Consider the following 23,037-nt stretch of genomic DNA (forward strand, 5'->3'; position numbering starts at 1 on the left):
TTCCACTGGATGCTTTCAGCTCCTTTGTCGAAGATCAAGTGACCATAGGTGTGTTGGTTCATTTCTGGGTCTTCAATCCTATTCCATTGATCCGCTTGCCTGATATTGTACCAATACAATGCAGTTTTTATCACTAAGTTTAAAGTCTGGGATACTGAATCCCCCTGAAGTTCTTTTACTGTTGAGAATAGTTTTAGCTATCCTGGGTTTTTTTGTTATTCTGGATGAATTTGCGAATTGCTCTTTCTAGCTCTATGAAGAACGAGGCTAGGTTTGTATTCTAAATGCATTTATATGCCTAGAATTCTTTTTGAGTGTTTCTCTGAATCAATCTTCAATTTTATCAAGAGCACTATGTAGTCCTCAATTTTATCATACATATGTTGTATGAAAATCTTCAGTTTATTCAGAAAGTATCTCCACTTCATTTTGCATTTATATTCTAAATGCATTTGCATGCCTAGATTTGTATCAGAGCTTTTTTCTGAATAATTTATTTTATAAATTATTTATACATTCTAAATTATCCTATTTTATGTCTGAGTATTTTTATAAATAAATGTTTGATTTTTGTCAATAACACTATGTAATCCTCAATTTCATCACACATGTTTTATGAAAATCTTCAGTTTTATCAGAAAATGTCTCTACTTCATTTTTCCTTTATATACTATATGCATTTGTCTGCCTATCACTTTATCTGAGTTTTTATTAAAGATATTCAATATTATAAATTATCTTATGTAATCCTCAATGTTATGATACATATGTATATGAAAATCCTCAATTATATCAGAAAATGTTTCCACTCATTTTTCAATTATATCCTAAATGTATTCATATGCCTATTATATTTACTGAATTTTTCAAAAACATATTCAATATTATCAGTTATCCTGTATAATCCTCAATTTTATCATACATAAATTTTATGAAAATCTTCAGGTTTTTTTTTTCACAAAATGTCCCCACTTGCATTGTCATTTATATTCTAAATGAATTTGTATTCCTAGCCTTTTATCTGAATATTTTTCCAATTTTTTTTTTTTTTTAGATTTTTTTTTTTTGAGACAGGGTTTCTCTGTGTTGGGCTTACTGTCCTGGATCTCACTTTGTAGACCACGCTGGCCTCGGACTCAGAAATCCACCTGCCTCTGCCTCCCAAGTGCTGAGATTAAAGGCTTGCGCCACCACCGCCCGGCACCAAAAATTTTTATATTTTCAATAATTTTATGTAAATCTCATTTTTGATAAATAAATTATATGAAAATCTTCAGTTTTAACAGATAATGTTTCCACTTCATTTAGCAATTACATTGTAAATCTGTTTATATGCCTATAATTTTATCTGATTTTTTCCAAAAAAATCTCCGTATTATGAACTGTCCAATATAAACCACAATTTTATCAAACACAAGTTAGACTTAAATCTTCAGTATTATGTAAAAATGTTGCAACTTCTTTTTTCAATTATCTTCTACATGCTTTTGTATGCCTATCATTGTATCTGAGTTTCTACCAAAAAAATTTATATTATCTATTATCTTATATAATCATCAATTTTATGAAAAATGTAACATGAAAATCTTCAGTTTTATCTGAAAATGTTTCCACTTCATTTTTACTTATCTGCTAAATTATTTATATGCCTATTATTTTTTCTGAGATTTTTTTCCAAAAAAAATCTTCTATATTATCAATTATCCCGTGTAATCCTCAATATTCTCACAAACAGGTTAGATGAAAATATTTAGTATATTCAAAAATATCTACACTTATTTTTCAATTGTATTCTAAATGCTTTGGTATGCCTAGAATTGTAACGGAGTGTTTTTCTGAATAAATCTTCAATTTTATCAAAAATACAATGTAATCCTCAGTTTTTTCAAACATATGTTGTATGAAAACCTCAGTTTTTTCAGGAAATATCTCTACTTCTTTTTTCGTTTATATTATAAATGCATTTGTATGCCTAGATTTGTAACAGAGTGTTTTTCAAAAAAAAAATTTTATAAATTATCCTATGTAATCCTCAATTTTGTGATACATATGTTATATGAAAATCTTCATTTTTATCAGAAAATGTAACATTTTGTTTATCAATTATATCCTAAAAGTATTTGTATGCCTATTATTTTATCTGAGATTTTTTTCAAAAAAAAAAAACTTCAATATTATCAACTATACAAAGTAATCCTCTATTTTCACACAAAGGATAGATGAAAATCTTCATTATAGTCCTAAATATATAAAGGCATTTTTCAATTATTTTTGAAATTCATTTGTATGCCTAGAATTGTATCTGAGTGTATTTGTGAATCAATATTCAATTTTTATCAAAAACAATATGTAATCCTCAATTTTACCATACAAATGTTGTATATAAATCATGAGTTGTTTTCAGATAATACATCCACTTCATTGTTCGTTTATATTCTAAATGCAATTGTATGGCTAGATTTGTATTAGAGCATTTTTTAAAAAATATTTCTTAAATTACTTTATAAGTTTTTATTAAAAATACTGTGTGTAATTTTCAATGTTATGATATGTATGTATATGAAAACCCTGTTTTATCAGAAATGTTTCCACTTCATTTTTCAATTATATCCTAAATGTCTTTATATGCCTATTATATTTACTGATTTTTTTCAAAAAATATTCAATATTATCAGTTTTCCTGTAATCTTCAATTTTATCACATATATGTTTTATGAAAATTTTCAGTTTTTTCACAAAATGTCTCCACTTCTGTTTTCATTTATATTTTAAATGAATTTGTAATCCTAGCATTTTATCTGAATGTTTTTCCAAAAATTTTTTATATTATCAATAGTTCTATGTATTCCTCATTTTTTGATACATAAATTATATGAAAAACTTCAGTTTTAACAGAAAGTGTTTCCACTTTAATTCAATTATATTGTAAATCTATTTATATGCCTATAATTTTATCTGTTTTTTCCAAAAAAATCTTCTGTATTATAAACTGTCCAATATAAACAACAATTTTATCAAATACAAGTTGACTTAAATTTTCAGTATTATGTAAAAATGTCACCAATTCCTTTTTCAATTATCTTCTACATGCTTTCGTATGCCTAACATTGCATCTGAGTTTCTACCAAAAATTTTATGTTATCTACTATCTTATGTTATCATCAATTTTATGAAACATGTTACATGAAAATCTTCAGTTTTATCAGAAAATGTTTCCACTTCATTATAAAGTTATATTCTAAAAGTATTTATATGCCTATGATTTTATCTGATTTTTTCCAAAAATCTTCAATGTTTTCAATTACCCTATGTAATCTTCAATTTTCTCACACACAGGTTAGATGAATATCTTCAGTATATTCAAAAAATATCTACACTTCTTTTTACATTATATTGTAAATGCATTTGTATGCCTAGCATTTGATCTGAGTGTTTTTTGAATAAATTTTCAATTTTATCAAAAACACTATGTAATTCTCAATTTTAACATAAATATGTTGTATGAAAATCTTCAGTTTCTTCAGAAAATGTCTCCACGTAATTTTTAATTTATATTCTAATTGCATTTGTATGCCTAGATTTCTATCAGAGTGTTTTTCTAAATAAAATTTATTTTATGAATTATCCTATACAATCCTCAATTTTGTGATACATATGTTAGATGAAAATCTTCAGTTTTATCAGAAAATGATACCACTTCGGTTATCAATTATATCCTAAAAGTATTTGGATGCCTATTATTCTATCTGAGTTTTTTAAAAAAAATCAATATTATCTATTATTCTATGTAATCCTCAATTTTCACACACAAGATAGATAAAAATCTTCATTACATTAAAAAATATCTAAACTAATGCTTTAATTATATTCTAAATTCATTTGTAGGCCTAGAATTGTTTCTGAGTTTTTTTCTGAATAAATGTTCAATTTTACCAAAAACACTATGTAATCCTCAATTTTATCAAACATGTTGTATGAAAATCTTCAGTATTTTCAGAAAATATCTCTACTTCATTTTTCATTTATATTCTAAATGCAATTGTATGTGTAGATTTGTATTAGAGTGTTTTTCCAAAAAAAATTTATTTTATACATTATCCTATGTAACTATCAACTTTGTGATACATATATGAATATCTTCAGTTTTATTAGAAAATGTTTCTACTTCATTTTTAAATGATATTCTAAAAGTATTTATATGCCTATTATTTTATCTGAGTTTTCCCCAAAATCTTGAATATTATAATTTCTCCTATGTAATCCTCAATTTTCTCACACACAGGTTATATGAAAATCTTCAGTACATACAAACAATATCTACACTTATTTTTCAATTATATTCTAAATGCATTTCTATGCCTAGCATTGGATCTGAGTGTTTTTTCTAAATAAATCTTAAATATTATCAATAACAGTATGTGATCCTCAATTTTATCATATACATGTTTTATGAAAATCTTCAGTTTTATCAGGAAATGTTTCCACTTACTTTTTCCTCTATATTCTAAATGCATTTTTATGCATATCATTTTATCTGAGTTTTTTATTAAAATTATTCAATATTTTCAATTATCCTATGTAATTCTCAATGTTATGATACATATGTATATGAAAATCCTCAGTTTTACTTCATTTTTCAATTATAAATGTAATTATATGCCTATTATACTATCTGAATGTTTTCCAAAAAATCTTCAATATTATCAGTTATCCTGTATAATCCTCAATTTTATCATACATTTATTTGATGAAAATCTTCAGGTTTTTCAGGAAATGTCTCCACTTCCATATTAATTTTTTATTTTATTCGATATATTTTTATTTACATTTCAAATGATTTCCCCTTGTCTGGTCCCACACTCCCCGAAAGTCACATAAGCCCCCTTTCCTCCCCCTGTTCTCCCACCCACCCCTTCCAACTTCCCTGTTCTGGTTTTGACTTACACTGCTACACTGAGTCTTTCCAGAACCAGGGGCCAATCTTCTGTTCTTCTTGTACCACATTTAGTGTGTGGATTATGCTTTGGGTATTCCAGTTTTCCAGGCTAATATCCACTTCATAGTGAGTGCATACCATGATTGATCTTTTGAGACTGGGTATGATGTTCTCCAGCTCCATCCATTTGCCTAAGAATTTCACGAATTCATTGTTTCTAATGGCTTAATATTACTCCATTGTGTATATATACCACATTTTTTGCATTTTTAACATGTTTCATGAAATTGATGATTACATAAGATAATAGATAATTTAAGATTATTTGGAGAAACTCAGATTCAATGATAGGCATACGAATACATGTGATATAATTGAAGAAGGAAGTGGTGAAATTTTTAGATAATACTGAAGATTTACATCTAACTTGGTTGTGATAAAATTGTAGATTATATAGGACAGTTCATAATATTGAAGATTTTTGGAAAAAATTCAGATAAATTTATAGGCATATAAATACATGTATGATATAATTGATAAATGAATTAGAAACATTTTCTGATAAAACTGAAGATTTTCATATAACTTAGGTACGATAAAATTGAGGATTACGTATGATTATTGATAAATTAACAATTATTTGGAAAAACAGTCAGATTCGATGACCTACAAATGCATTAAGAATTTAAATGAAAACAGAGGCGGAGACATTTTCTGAAAAAAACTGAAGATTTTCATAAAACATATGTATGATAAAATTGAGGATTACACAGGATAAGATTTACATCTAACTTGTGTGTGATAAAATTGTGGATTATGTATGACAGTTCATAATATTAAAATTGTTTTAGAAAAATTATGACAAAATAATAGGCATATAAATACATTAACAATAAAATTGATAAATGAAGTACAAACACTTTCAGATAAATCTGAAGATTTTCATATAGCTTATGTATCATAAAATTGAGGATTATGTAGGATTTTTGATAATATAAAAAAAATTTTGGAAAAACAGATACAATGGTAGGCATAAAAATGTTTTAAGAATATAAATGAAAACTGAAGTGGAGGCATTTTCTTAAAAAAAGTGAAGATTTTCATAAAACATATGGATGATAAAATTGAGGATTAAACAGGATAACAGATAATATTGAAGATTTTTGGTAAAAAAATTCAGAAAATATAATAGGCATGTAAATACTTTTAGGATATAATTGAAAATTGAATTGGAAACATTGTCTGATAAACCTGAAGATTTTCATGTACATAAGTATCATAATATTGAGGATTACATAGGATAATTGGTAATATTGAGTATTTTTAATTAAAAAACTCAGATACAATGATAGGCATACAAATGCATTTAGAATATAAATGAAATTGGAAGTAGAGATATTTTCTGATAAAACTGAAGATTTTCGTAAAACATATGTATGATGAAATTGAGTATTACATAGTCTTATTGACAAAATCGAAGACTCATTTATAAAAACATTCAGATATAAAATAGGATAATTTAAAATTTATGACATAATTCATATAATAATTTTGATGAAAAATGCTCTGATACAAATCTAGGCAAACAAAAGCATTTAGAATATAAATGAAAAATTAAGTGGAGTTATTATCTGAAAAAACTGAATATTTTCATACAACATATTCATGATAAAATAGGGAATTATAAAGTGTATTGTATGCCTAGTTTTTATCAGTGTTTTTCCAAAATAATTTATTTTATAAATTATCCTATGTAATCCTCAATTTTATCATGCATATGATATATGAATATCTTCAGTTTTAACAGAAAATGTTACCACTTCATTTATCAATTATATCCTAAATGTATTTGTATGCCTATTATTTTATTTGAGTTTTTTTTTCAAAAAAAACTTCAATATTATCAACTATTCTATGTAATCCTCAATTTTCACACACAGGATAGAGGAAAATCTTCATTATATTCAAAAATATCTAAACTTATTTTTCAATTATATTCTAAATGCATTTGTATGCCTAGAACTGTTTGAGTCTTTTTCTAAATCAATCTTCATTTTTATCAAAACACTTTGATATCCTCAATTTTATCATACATAAGTTGTATGAAAATTTTCCGTTTTTTCTGATAATACCTCCTCTTCTATTTTCATTTATATTCCAAATGCATTTTTATGCCTAGATTTGTATCAGATCGTTGTTTCAAAAATATTTTATAAATTATTTTATAAAATATAAATTATCCTATTTTATATCTCAGTGTTTTTATGAATAAATCTTCGATTTTATCAGTAACACTATGTAATCATCAATTTCATCATACATATGCTTTATGAAATACTTCAATTTTCAGACAATATTTCCACTTACATTTTTTTTTGTATTCTAAATGCATTGGTATGCCTATCATTTTATCTGAGTTTTTATCAAAAATATTCAATATTATCAATTATTCTATGTAATCCTCAATGTTATGATACATATGTATATGAAAATCCTCAGTTTATCAGAAAATGTTTCCACTTCATTTTTCAATTATATACTAAATGAATTTATATGCCTGTTATATTTTCTGATTTTTTAAAAAAGTCTTCAGTATTATCAGTTATCCTGTATAATCCTCAATTTTATTATACATATATTTTATTAAAATCTTTATTTTTTTCAGAAAATATCTCCACTTCTGTTTTCATTTATATTCTAAATGAATGTGTAATTTTAGCATTTTATCTGAATGTTTTTCTAAAAATTTTGTATTATCAATAATTCTACATAATCCTCAATTTTTGCTACTCAAATTATATGAAAATCTTCATTTTAAATAGAAAATGTTTCTACTTCATTTATCAATTATATCATAAATCTATTTATATGACTATAATTTTATCTGAATTTTTACCAAAAAAACTTCTGCATTATGAACTGTCCAATACAATCCATAATTTTATCACACACAAATTAGATGTAAATCTTTGTTATTATATAAAAATGTCACCACTTCCTTTTTCAATTATATTCTACATGCATTTGTATGCCTATCATTGTACCTGAGTATCTTCAGAAAATGTTATATTACCTAATATTTTATGTAATCATAAATTTTACGAAACGTTATAGGAAAATCTTCACTTTTATCAGAAAAAAATCCACTTCATTTTTAATTATCTCCTAAATGTATTTATATGTCTATTATTTTATCTGAGTTTTTTTCCAAAAAATCTTCAATATTATCAATTATCCCAGGTAATCCTCAATTTTCTCACATACGTTACATGAAAATCTTCAGTTTATTCAGTATATTCCAAAATACCTACAATTCTTTTTCAATTATATTCTAAATGATTTTGTATGCCTAGAATTGTATCTAAATGTTTTTCCAAATAAATTTTCAATTTTATCAAAAAAACTATGTAATCCTCAATTTTATCATACATATGTTGTATGAAAATCTTCAGTTTTATCAAAAAATGTTTCCACTTCATTTTAATTATCTCCTAAATGTATTTATATCCCTATTATTTTATCTGAGTTTTTTCCAAAATATCTTCAATATTATCAATTATCCTATGTAGTCCTTAGTATTTTGACACTCAGATGAAAATCTTCAGTATTACCACAAAATATCTACACTTACTTTTTCAATTATATTCTAAATGCATTTCTATGCTTAGCAATGTATCTGAGTGTCTTTCCAAAAAGTATTTATATTATCAGTTATCCTAATACTCAATTTTATGATACATTTGTCATATAAAAATCTTCAGTTTTATAAGAAAATGTTTCAACTACATTTTTAATTACCTCCCAAGTGTATTAATATGCCTATTATTTTATCTGATTTTTTCCAAAAATTCTTCAATATTATCAGTTATCCTATGTAATTCTCAATTTTCTCATCGACAGGTTAGATGAAAATCTTCAGAATATTCAAAAATCTATATACATATTTTTCAATTGTATTCTAAATGCATTTGTATGCCTAGAACTGTATCTGGGTGTTTTTCTGTATAAATCTTCAATTTTATCAAAAACACCACATAATCCTCAATTTTATCATGTATATGTTGTATGGAAAACTTCAGTTTTTTTTTCAGAAAATACATCCACTTCATTTTTCATTTATATTCTAAATGTATTTTTATGCATAGATTTGTATCAGAGCGTTTTTCAAAAAATTTTTTTCATAAATTATTTTATAAATTATAAATTATCCTATTTTATATCTGAATGTTTTTATAAACAAATCTCTGATTTTATCAATAACACTGTGTAATCCTCAATTTCATGAAAATATGTTTTATGAAAAATCAGTATTATCTAAATATGACGCCACTTCCTTTTTCAATTATATACTACATGCTTTCCTATGCCTATCACTGTATCTGAGTTTCTTTAAAAAATTTTTATATTATCTATCATCATCTGTAATCATCAATTTTATGAAACAAGTTATATGAAAATCTTCAGTTTCATCAGAAAATGTTTCCACTTCATTTTTATTTATCTCCTAAATGTATTTATTTGCCTATTATTTTATCTGAGATTTTTCCAAAAAATCTTCAGTATTATCAGTTATTCTATGTAGTGTTCAATATTTTCACACTCAGTTTAGATGAAAATCTTCAGTATCATCATAAATGTCTACATTTATTATTTCAATTATATTCTAAATGCATTTCTACTCATAGCATTGTATCTGAGTAGTTTTCAAAAAAATATTTATATTATCACTTATCCTAAGTAATCCAAAATTTAAGGATATCTTTGTCATATATCTAAACGTATTTTTCAATTATATTCTATATGCATTTGTATGCCTAGAATTCTTTCTGAGTGTTTTTCTAAATAAATCTTCAATTTTATCAAAAGCTCTATGTAATCCTCAATTTTATCGTACATATGTTGTATGAAAATCTTCAGTTTTTTTCAGGAAATATGTCCACTCTGTTTTTCATTTATATTCTAAATGCATTTACATGCCTGGATTTCTGTCAGAGTGTTTTTGCAAAAAAAATATTTGTTTATGAATTATCCTATGTAATCCTCAATTTTCTGATACATATGTTATATGAAAATCTTCAGTTTTATCAGAAAATGTTACCTCTTCATTTATCAATTATATCCTAAAAGTATTTGTATGCCTGTTATTTTATCTTAGTTTGTTCCAAAATAATTTTCAAAATCATCAATTATTCTATGTAATCCTGAATTTTCACAATCATTTTAGATGAAAAGCTTCATTATATTAAAAAAAGTCTACACTTCTTTTTCAATTTTATGCTAAATGCATTTGTATGCCAAGATTTGTATCAGAATGCTTTTCCAAAAAAATTATTTCATAAATTATTCTATGTAATGCTCAATTTTGTGATATATATATAAAATATGAAAATTTTCAGTTTTATCAGAAAATGTTACCTCTTAATTTATCAATTATATTCTAAAAGTATTTGTATGCATATTAATTTATCTTAGTTTATTTCAAAAAAATTCAATATTATCCATTATTTTGTATAATCCTCAATTTTCACATACAGGATAATTGAATATGTTCATTATATTCAAAAATATCTAAACTTATTTTTCACTTATATTCAAAATACATTTGTATGCAAGGAATTATTTCTGAGTGTTTTTCTGAGTAAATCTTCAATTTTATAAAAAACACTATGTAATCATCAATTTTATCATATATATTTTGCATGAAAATATTCAGTTATTGCAGATATTACCTCCACCTCATTTTTCATTTATATTCAAAATGCATTTTATGCCTAGTTTTGTATCATACCATTTTTCAAAAAAAATTTAATTAATAATTTTATAAATTATAAATTATCATATTTTATATCTGAATATTTTTATAAATAAATCTTTGATTTTATCAATAACACTATGTAATCCTCAATTTTATCATACATATATTTTATGACAATCTTCATTTTTATCAATGTCTCCACTTCCTTTTTCCTATATAATCTAAATATATTTAGATGCCTATCCCTTTATCTTAATTTTTTATTAAAAATATTCCATATTATCAATTATCCTATGTAATTGTCAATATCAAACTTGTGTCTATGAAAATCTTCAGTTTTATCAGAAAATATTTCCACTTCATTTTTCAATTATATCCTATATGTATTTACATGCCTATTATATTTTCCGATTTTTTTTGCAAAAAATCTTCAATATTATCAGTTATCCTGTATAATCCTCAATTTTATCATACATATATTTCATCAAAATCTTCAGTTTTTTTCAGAAAATGTCTCCACTTCTGTTTTTATTTATATTCTAAATGAATTTGTATACCTAGCATTTAATCTGATTATTTTTCAAAAAAATGTTATACTGTCAATAATCTTACATAATAACAAGTTTTTTTGATATATAAATTATATGAAAATCTTAAGTTTTAACAGAAAATATTTCCACTTCAATTTTAATTATCTCCTAAATGTATTTATATGCCTATTATTTTATCTGAGATTTTACCAGAAAATCTACAATATTAACAATTAACCTATGTAATCCTCAATTTTCTCAAAAATAGGTTAGAAGAAAATTTTCAGCATATTCAAAAAATATCTACACTTATTTTTCAATTGTATTCTAAATGCATTTGTATGCCAAAATTGTATCTGATTGGTTTTCTGAATAAATCTTCAATTTTATCAAAAACAGTAAGTAATCCTCAAATTTATCATAAACAAGTTGTATGCAAATCTTCAGTTTTTTCAGGAAATATCTCCACTTCATTTATAATTTATATTCTAAATGCATTTGTATGTCTAGATTTATATCAGAGTGATTTTCAAAAAATGTATTTTATAGATTATCCTCTGTAATCCTCTATTTTGTATTACATATGTTATATGAATATATATATTTTTATTTTATTTTTTTATTATTTTATAAGTATTCAGTTTTATCGGAAAATGTTACCACTTCATTTATCAAAAATATCCTAAAAGTATTTGTATGCCTATTATTTTATCTGTGTTTTTTTAAAAAATAAACTTCAATATTATCAATTATTCTATGTAATCCTCAATTTTCACACACAGAATAGAGGAAAATCTTCATTGTATTCCAAAATATCCATCTTATCTTTCAATTATATTCTAAATATATTTGTATGGCTAGAATTGTTTCTGAGTATTTTTCTGAATAAATCATCAATTTTATCAAAAACACTATGTGTTCCTCAATTTTATCAAACATATGTTGTATGAAAATCTTCAGTTTTTGCAGATATTACCTCCAAATTCTTCATTATATTCAAAAATATCTATACTTATTTTTTAATTATATTCTAAATACATTTGTATGCCTAGAATTATATGAGTGTTTTTTGAATAAATCTTCAATTTTATCAAAAACACTATGTAATCTTCAATTTAGCATGCATATGTTGTATGAAAATATTCAGGTTTTCAGATAATATGCCCACTTCATTTTTCATTTATATTCTAAATACATTTGCATGCCTAGATTTGTATCAGAACTCTTTTCAAAAATATTTATTTTACAAATTATCCTATTTTATATCTAGGTGTTTTTATAAATAAAATTTCGATTTTATCAGTAACAGCATGTAATCCTCAATTTTATCACACATATGTTTTATGAAAATCTTCAGTTTTATCAGAAAATGACACCTCTCCATTTTCCTTTATATTCTAAATGCATTATTGTGCCTATCATTTTATCTGAGTTTTTAATTAAAAATATTCAATATTAACAATTATCCCACATAATCCTCAACGTAATGATACATATGTATATGAAAATCCTCAATTTTATCAGAAAATGTTTCCACTTCATTTTTCAATTATATCTTTATGTAATTATATGCCTATTATATTATGCATTTTTTCCAAACAATCTTCAATATTATCAATTATCTTGTATAACCCTCTATTTTATCATACATATATTTTATGAAAATCTTCAGTTTTCTCAGAAAATGTCTCCACATCCGCTTTCATTTACATTCTTAGTGCATTTGTATGCCTAGCATTTTATCTGAGTTTATTTCCAAATAGTTTTTATATTATCAATAATCCTACATAATTCTCAAATTTATGAAACATAAGTTATATGAAAATCTTCAGTTTTATCAGAAAATGTTTCCACTTCATTTATCAATTATATCGTAAATGTATTAATATGCTTACAATTTTATCTTAATTTTTTCCAAAAAATCTTCAATATTAGGAACTACCCTATATAATCCACAATTTTATCACACACAAGTTAGATGTAAATCTTCAGTATTATCTAAAAATCTTTCACTTCCTTTTTCAATTATATTGTACATGCATTCGTATGTGTATCATTGTATCTGAGGTTCCTCCAAAAAATTTATATTACCTGTTATCTTATATAATCATCAATTTTATGAAACATGTTATATGAAAATCTTCAGTGTTATCAGAAAATGTTTCCACATCATTTTTAATTATCTCCTAAATGTATTTATATGCCTATTATTATATCTCAGTTTTTAAAAATGTTTTAGAATATTATCAATTATCTTATGTATTCTTTAATTTTTCACACTCAGGTTAGATAAAAATGGTCAGTATTATCACAAAATGTCTACACTTACTTTTTCAATTATATTCTTTTATAATATTTTTATTTTCTATATTCTTTGTTTACATTACAAATGATTTCCCCTTTCTCAGATCCTCCCTCCCTATATGTCCCATAAACCTTCATCTCTCCATCCCTTCTACAATCACCTCCCTCCTTTTTCGCTGTCCTTATAATCCCCTCCAATGCTAGATAAATCCTTTCCAGTTTCAGGACCCTCTCCATACTTCTTCATGGGAGTCATTTGTTATGTGATTTGTGCCTTGGGTATTCAGGGCTTCTGGGCTAATTAATATCCACTTATCAGAGATTGCATTCCATGTGTATTCTTTTGTGATTGTGTTATCTCACTTAGGATAAGGATCAGGGATACTGATTCCCCCAGAATTTCTTTTGTTGTTGAGAATAGTTTTAGCTATCCTGGGTTTTTTGTTATTCCAGATGAATTGGAGAACTGCTTTTTCTTACTCTGTGAAGAACTGATTTGGGATTTTGATTGGGATTGCGTTGAATATGTAGATCACTTTTTCAATTATATTCTAAATGCATATCTATTTCTAGGATTGTATATGAGTGTTTTTCTAAAAAATATTTATATTATCACATTTTTTATGTAACACTCAATTTTATGATACATTTTCTTATAAAAACTTTAGTTTTATCACAAATGTTACCACTTCATTTTTCAATTATATCCTAAAATATTTGTATGCCTATTATTTTACCTGAGATTTTTTTCCAAAAAAACTTCAATATCATCAAATATTCTATGAAATCCTCATTTTTCACAACCATGTTAGTTGAAAAGCTTCATTATATTCATAAATATTTACACTTCTTTTTCAATTTTATTCTAATTGTATTTGTATGCCTAGAAACCTATCTGAGTGTTTTTGTGAATTATTTCTTTAATTTTATCAAAAACACTAGGTAATCCTCAATTTCATCATACATAATCTGTATGAAAATCTTCAGTTTTATTAGAATATATTACCACTTCATTTATCAATTATAACCTAAAAGTATTTGTATGCCTATTATTTTATCTGAGTTTTTTTCAAAAAAAGTTCCATATTATCAACTATTCTATGTAATTCTCAATTTTCACACAGAGAAGAAAATCTTCATTATATTCACAAATATCTATACTTATTTTTCAATTATATTCTAAAGGCATTTGTATGCCTAGAATTGTATCTGAGTGTTTTTCTGAATATATCTTCAATTTTATCAAAATCACTGTATAATCCTCAATTTTATGATACATATATTGTATGAAAATCTTCAGTTATTTCAGAAAATATCTCCACTTTATTTTTTATTTATATTCTAAATGCATTTTTATGCCTAGATTTGTATCAGTGTGTTTTTCAAAAAAATTATTTAATAAATTTTCCAAAGTAATGCTCAATTTTGTGAGTCATATGTTATATGAAAATCTTCAGTTTTATCAGAAAATGTTACCACTTCATTTATCATAAATATCCTGAAGTATTTGTATGCCTATTACTTTATTTGAGTTTTTTCAAAGAAAACTTCAATATTATCATTTATTCTATGTAATCCTCAATTTTCACACACAGGAAAGATGAAAATCTTAATTATATTCAAAAATATCTAAACTTATTTTTCACTTATATTTTAAGTGAATTTGTAAGCCTTGAATTGTGTCTCAGTGTTTTTCTGAATAAATGTTAAATTTTACCAAAACACTATGTATTCCTCAATTTTATCATATATATGATATATGAAATTATATCAATTTTATCAGAAATGTACACTTCATTTATCAATTATAGTCTAAAATTATCTGTATGCCAACTATTTTATCTGAGTTTTTTCAAAGTAAACTTCCATATTATCACTTATCCTATATAATCCTCAATTTTCTCATACACAGGTCAGCTGAAAACCTTCAGTATATTAAAAAAAAAATCTACACTTATTTTTCAATTGTCTTCTAAATGCATTTGTATGCCCAGAATTATATCTGAGTGTTTTTCTGAATAAATCTACAATTTTAACAAAAACACTTTGTAATCCTCAATTTTATCATACACAAGTTTTATGAAAACTTTCAGTTGCTTCAGAAAATATCTCCATGTCATTTTTTATTTCTATTCTAAATGCTTTTGTATGCCTAGATTTGTATCAGTGTTTTTCCAAAAAATTTTATTTTATAAATTATCGTATGTAATGCTCAACTTTGTGATACATATGTTACATGACAATCTTCAGTTTAATCAGAAAATGTTTCCACTTCATTTTTAAATTTTTATTCTAAAAGCTTTTATATGCCTATTATTTTATCTGAGTTTTTTTTCCAAAAAACCTTCAATATTATCAATTATCATATGTAATCCTCAATTTTCTCACACAAAGGTTAAATGAAAATCTTCAGTATATTCAAAAATATCTACACTTCTTTTTCAATTATATTCTAAATGTATTTGTATACCTAGAATTGTATCTGAATGTTTTTCTGAAAAATCTTCAATTATATCAAAACCTCTATGTAATCCTTAATTTTATCATAACTACATTGTATGAAAATCTTCAGTTTCTTCAGAAAATATCTCCACTTCATTTTTATTTATATTCTAAATGCATTTGTATGCCTAGATTTGTATCAGAGTGTTTTTCCAGAAAAATTTTTATTTTATAAATTATCCTATGTAATCTTCAACTTTGTGATACATATGTTATATGACAATCTCAGTTTTATCAGAAAATTTGTCCACTTCATATTTAAATTACATACTAAAAGTATTTATAACTGTATAATTTTATCTAATTTTTTCCCAAAACATTTCAAATATTATCAATTATACTATGTAATCCTCAATTTTCTCACACACACGTTAGATGAAAATCTTCAGTATATTCAGAAATATCTACTCTTCTTATGCAATTACATTTTAAATGCATTTTAATGCCTAGAATTTTATATGAGTATTTTTCTGAATAAATCTTCAATTTTATCAAAAACACAATGTAATCTTCAAATTTATCAAACATATGTTGTGTGAAAATCTTCAGTTTCTTCAAAGAATATCTCGCCTTCATTTTTCATTAATACTCTAATGCTTTTGTATGCCTAGATTTTTTTCAGAGAGTTTTTCCAAAAAAAATTTTATTTTATAAATTATCCTATGTAATTCTCAATTTAGTGATACATATTTTATATAAAAATCTTCAGTTTTATCAGAAAAAGATACCACTTCATTTACCAATTATAGCCTAAATATATTTGTATGCATATTATTTTATCTGGGTGTTTTTTTTAAAAAAAAAAACTTCAACATTATCAAATATTCTATGTATTCCTCAATTTTCACACACAGTAGAGATGAAGACCTTCATTATATTCTAAACTATCTAAAATTATTATACAATTATATTCTAAATGCATTTGTATGCATAGAATTGTTTCTGAGTGTTTTTCTGAATAAATGTTCAATTTTATCAAAAACACTGTGTAGTGTTCTTATTAATCATACATACGTTGTATGAAAATCTTTGGTTTTTACAGATAATGCCTCCACTTCATTGTTCATTTATATTTTAATGCATTTATATGCCTAGATTTGTATCACATTTTTTAAAAATATGTTTTATAATTTATTTCATAAATATTTTATATATGAGTTTTTTATAAATAAATCTTTGATTTTATCAATAACGCTATGTAATCCTCAATTTCATCATACATATGTTTTTTAAAAATATTCAGTTTTATCAGAAAAATATCTCCACTTCCATTTTCTTTTATATTCAAAATGCATTTGTATTCCTATCATTTTATCTGAGAGTTTTATTTAGAAAATCAATATTATGAATTATCTTATGTTATCCTCAATGCTATGATACATATGTATATGAAAATTTTCAGTTTTATAAGAAAATGTTTCAACTTCATTTTTATTTTTTCTAAATTTTTATTCAATATATTTTTATTTACATTTCAAATGATTTCCCCTTTTCTAGACCCCCACTTCCCGAAAGTCCCATCAGCCCCCTTCCCTCCCCCAGTTTTCCGACCCAACCCTTCCCACTTCCCTGTTCTGGTTTTGCCCTATACTGCTTCACTGAATCTTTCCAGAACAAGGGGCAACTCTTCCGTTTCTTATACCTCATTTGATGTGTGGATTATGTTTTGAGTTATTCCAGTTTTCTAGGTTAATATCCACTATTAGTGAGTACATATCATGATTCATCTTTTGAGTCTGGGTTACCTCACTTAGTATGATGTTCTCCAGCTCCATCCATTTGCCTAAGAATTTCATGAATTCATTGTTTCTAATGGCTGAATAGGACTCCATTGTGTATATATACCATTTTTTTGCATCCACTCTTCTGTTGAGGGATACCTGGGTTCTTTCCAGCTTCTGGCAATTATAAATAGGGCTGCTATGAACATAGTCGAACATGTATCCATATTACATGCTGGGGAATCTTCTTGGTATATGCCCAGGAGTGGTATAGCAGGATCTTCTGGAAGTTAGGTGCCCAGTTTTCGTAGGAACCACCAGACTGATTTCCAGAGTGGTTGTACTAATTTGCAACCCAACAAGCAGTGGAGGAGTGTTCCTCTTTGTCCATATCTTCTCCAACACCTGCTGTCTCCTGAGTTTTTAACCTTAGCCATTCTGGCTGGTGTAAGGTGAAATCTCAGGGTTTTTTTTAATATGCATTTCCCTAATGACTAATGAACTTGAGTATTTTTTAAGATGCTTCTCCGCCATCCGAAGTTCTTCAGGTGAAAATTCTTTGTTTAACTCTGTACTCCATTTTTTAATAGGGTTATTTGGTTTTCTGAAGTCTAAATTCTTGAGTTCGTTATATATATTGGATATTAGTCCTCTATCTGATGTAGGGTTGGTGAAGATCTTTTCCCAATTTGTTGGTTGCCGATTTGTCCTTTTGATGGTGTCCTTTGCCTTACAGAAACTTTGTAATTTTATGAGGTACCATTTGTCAATTCTTGGTCTTAGAGCATGCACTATTGATGATCTGTTCAGAAACTTTCCCCCTGTACCGATGTCCTCAAGGGTCTTTCCCATTCTAATTTCTATTAGCTTCAGAGTGTCTGGCTTTAAGTGGAGGTCCTTGATTTATTTGGAGTTGAGCTTAGTAAATGTAGACAAGGATGGATTAATTCACATTCTTCTGCATGCTGACCTCCAGTTGAACCAGCACCATTTGTTGAAAAGGCTCTCTTTTGTCTATTGGATGTTTCCAGCCCCTTTGTCGAGGATCAAGTGGCCATAGGTGTGTGAGTTCATTTCTGGATATTCAATCCTGTTCCATCGATCGGCCTGCCTGTCACTGTAGCAATACCATACAGTTTTTAACACTATTGCTCGGTAGTATTGCTTGAGGTCAGGGATACTGATTCCCCGAGAATTTCTTTTGTAGTTGAGAATAGTTTTAGCTATCCTAGGTTTTTTGTTATTCCAGATGAATTTGAGAATTGCTCTGTCTAACTCTATGAAGAACTGAGTTGGGATTTTGATGGGTATTGCGTTGAATCTGTATATTGCTTTTGGCAAACTGGACTTTTTAACTATATTAATCCTGCTGATCCATGAGCATGGGAGATTTTTCCATTTTTTGAGGTCTTCTATTTTTTTCTTCAGAGCCTTGAAGTTCTTGTCATACAGATCTTTCACATGTTTGGTAAGAGTCACCCCAAGGTAATTTATACAGTTTCTGGCTATTGTGAAGGGTGTCATTTCCCTAATTTCTTTCTCAGCCTGCTTATTCTTTGAGTATAGGAAGGCCACTGATTTGCTTCAGTTGATTTTATAACCAGCCACTTTGCTGAAGTTGTTTATCAGCTGTAGGAGTTCTCTAGTAGAGTTTTTTGAGATAGGTAAACCCTTAGCCAGACTGACCAAAGGGCACAGGGAAAGTATCCAAATTAACAACATTAGACATGAAAAGGGGGGTGTAACAACAGAAACTGAGGAAATTAAAAAATCCTCACATCCTACTACAAAAGCCTATACTCAAAACAACTGGAGAATCTGGAGTAAATGGACAATTTCTTAGACAGATATCAAATACCAGAATTAAATCAGAACCAAATAGATCATCTAAACAGTCCCATAACCTGTAAAGAAATAGAAGGGGTCATAGAAAGCCTTCCAACCAAAAAAAAAAGCACAGGACCAGATGGCTTCAGTGCAGAATTCTATCAGACTTTCAAAGAAGACCTAACACCAATACTCTTCAAACAAATACACAAAATAGCAACAGAAGGAACACTACCCAGTTCCTTCTACGAAGCCACAATTACACTGACACCAAAACCACACAAAGATCCAAAAAAGAAAGAGAACTTCAGACCAATTTCCCTTATGAACATTGATTCAAAAATACTCAATAAAATTCTTGCCAACCGAATCCAAGAACACATAAAAATGATCATCCACCATGATCAAGTAGGCTTTATTCCTGGGATGTAGGGTTTGTTCAATATACCGAAATCCATCAATGCAATCCACTACATAAAGAAACTCCACAATTTTATCACACACAAGTTAGATGTAAAACTTCAGTATTAACTAAAAATGTCCCACTTCCATTTTAATCATGTTGTACATGCATTCGTATGCCTATCATTGTATCTGAGTTTCTTCCAAAAAATTTTATATTATCTATGATCTTATGTAATCATTAATTATATGAAATATGTTATATGAAAATCTTTAGTTTTATCAGAAAATGTTGCCATTTAATTTTTAATTTTCTCCTAAATGTATTTATGTGCCTATTATTTTATCAAAGATTTTTTTCCAAAAAATCTTCAATATTATCAATTACCCTATGTATTCTTCAATTTTCTCATACTCAGGAGAGATGAAAATCTTTAGTATTATCACAAAATGTCTACACTTATTTTTCAATTATATTCTAAAGGTTTTTGTATGTCTAGCATTGTATTTGAGTGTTTTTTAAAAAAATCTTCAATTTTATCAATAACACTATGTAATCCTCAGTTTTATCATACATAAGTCTAATGAATATCTTCAGTTTTATCAGAAAATGACTCCACTTCCTTTTTCATTTATATTCTAAGTGCATTAGCATGTCTTTCATTGTATCTGAGTTTTTCTTCCAAAAATATTTATATTATCAATTATCCTATGTAATTCTCAATTTTATGATACAGATGTTTTATGAAAATTTTCAGTTTTTTCAGAAAATGTTACCACTTCATTGTTCAATTATATACTCAATGTATTTGAATGCCTATTATTTTATCTGTGATTTTTCCAAAAAAAAAAAAACTTCAATATTATCAATTATTCTTTGTAATCCTCAATTTTCAAAAACAGGTAAGAAGAAAATCGACATTATATTCAAATAATATCTACACTTCTTTTTTAATTGTATTCTAAATGCATTTTTATGCCTAGAAATGTATCTGCGAGTTTTTCTGAATAAATTTTCAATTTTATCAAAAACGCTATGCAATCCTTAATTTTATCATACATATGTTGTATGAAAATCTTTAGTGTTTTAAGAAAATAATTCTACCTCATTTTTCATTTATATTCTAAATTCATTTGTATTCCTAGATTTGTATCAGTGTTTTTCCAAAAAAATTTATTTTATAAATTTTCCTATATAACCATCAATGAGGTGATGCGTATGATATATGAAAATCTTCTGGTCTTTCAGAAAATGTCATTTTTAAATAACATTCTAAAAGTATTTATATTCCTGTTATTTTATCTGAGATTTTTTCCAAAAAACATCTTGAATAATATAAATTATCCGATGTAATCCTCAATTTTCTCACACACAGTTTAGATGAAAATCTTCAGTATATTCAAAAATATCTACACTTCTTTTTCAATTATATTCTAAATGCATTTGTATGCCTAGAATTGTATATGAGTGTTTTCTGAATAAATCTTCAATTTTATCAAAAAACTATGTAATTTTCAATTTTATCATACATATTTTGTTTGAAAATCTTCAGGTTCTTCAGAAAATGTCTCCACTTTGTTTTTCATTTATATTCTACATGCATTTGTCTGCCTAGATTTGTATCAGAGGGTTTTTTTCAAGAAATTATTTTATAAATTATCCTATGCAATCCTCAACTTTGTGATACATATGTTATATGAAAATTTTCAGTTTTATCAGAAAATGTTTCCACTTCATTTTTAAATTATATTCTAAATGTAATTTTATGCCTAATATTTTATATGAGTTTTATTCCAAAAAATCTTCAATATTATCCATTATCCTATGTAATCCTCAAATTTCTCATACACAGGTTAGATGAAAATCTTCAGCATATTCAAAAAAATATCTACGCTTATTTTCAACTGTATACATTTGTAAGCCTAGAATTATATCTGAGTGTTTTCCTGAATAAATTTTCAATTTTATCAAAAACACTATGTAATCCTCAGTTTTATCATACATAAGTTGTAAGAAATTCTTCAGTTTTTCAGGAAATGTCTCCACTTCGTTTTTCCTTTACATTCTAAATACATTTGTATGTCTATCATTTTATCTGAGTATTTCATTGAAAATATTCAATATTCACAATTATCCTATGTAATCCTCAATGTTATGATACATATGTAAATGAAAATCTTCACATTTAGCAGAAAATGTTTTCATTTAATTTTTGATTATATCATATAATATGCCTATTATATTATGTAAATTTTTTCCAAAAATTTTCAATATTATCAGTTATCCTGTATAATCCTCAATTTTATCATGCATATATTTTATGAAATTCTTCATTTTTTCTAGAAAATGTGTCCACTTCTGTTTTCCTTCATACTCTAAATTCATTTGTATTCTTAGCATTGTATCTGACTGTTTTTCCAAAAAAATTTTATATTATCTTTAATCCGACATAATCCTCAATTTTATGATACATAAGTTATATGAAAATTTTCAGTTTTATCAGAAAATCTTTTCCCTATATTTCTCAATTATATCATAAATGTATTTATATACCTATTATATTATCTGTATTTTTTCCAAAAAATCTTCAATATTATGAACTCTCCTATATAATCCACAATTTTATCACACACAAGTTAGATGTAAATCATCAGTTTAATCTAAAAATGGTGCCACTTCCTTTTTAATTATATACTACATGCATAAAGGAAAAAGGAAATGGAGACATTGTCTGATAAAACTGAATATTTTCATAAAACATATATATGGTGAAATTGAAAATTACATAGTTTTATTGATAAAATCGAAGATGTGTTTATAAAAATACTCAGATATAAAATAGGATAATTTATAAGTTATAAAATAATTTATAAAATAAATAGATTAAGTGATAATATAAATATTTTTTAGAAAAAAAAAACTCAGATACAATGCTAGGCATAGACATGCATTTAGAATACAATTGAAAAAGTAAGTGTAGATATTTTGTGATAATACTGAAGAATTTCTTCTAATCTGAGTGTGAAAAAATTGAAGACTACATAGGATAATTGATAATA

Source organism: Apodemus sylvaticus, assembly GCF_947179515.1.
Source record: "Apodemus sylvaticus chromosome 15 unlocalized genomic scaffold, mApoSyl1.1 SUPER_15_unloc_1, whole genome shotgun sequence".
Classification (NCBI taxonomy): domain Eukaryota; kingdom Metazoa; phylum Chordata; class Mammalia; order Rodentia; family Muridae; genus Apodemus; species Apodemus sylvaticus.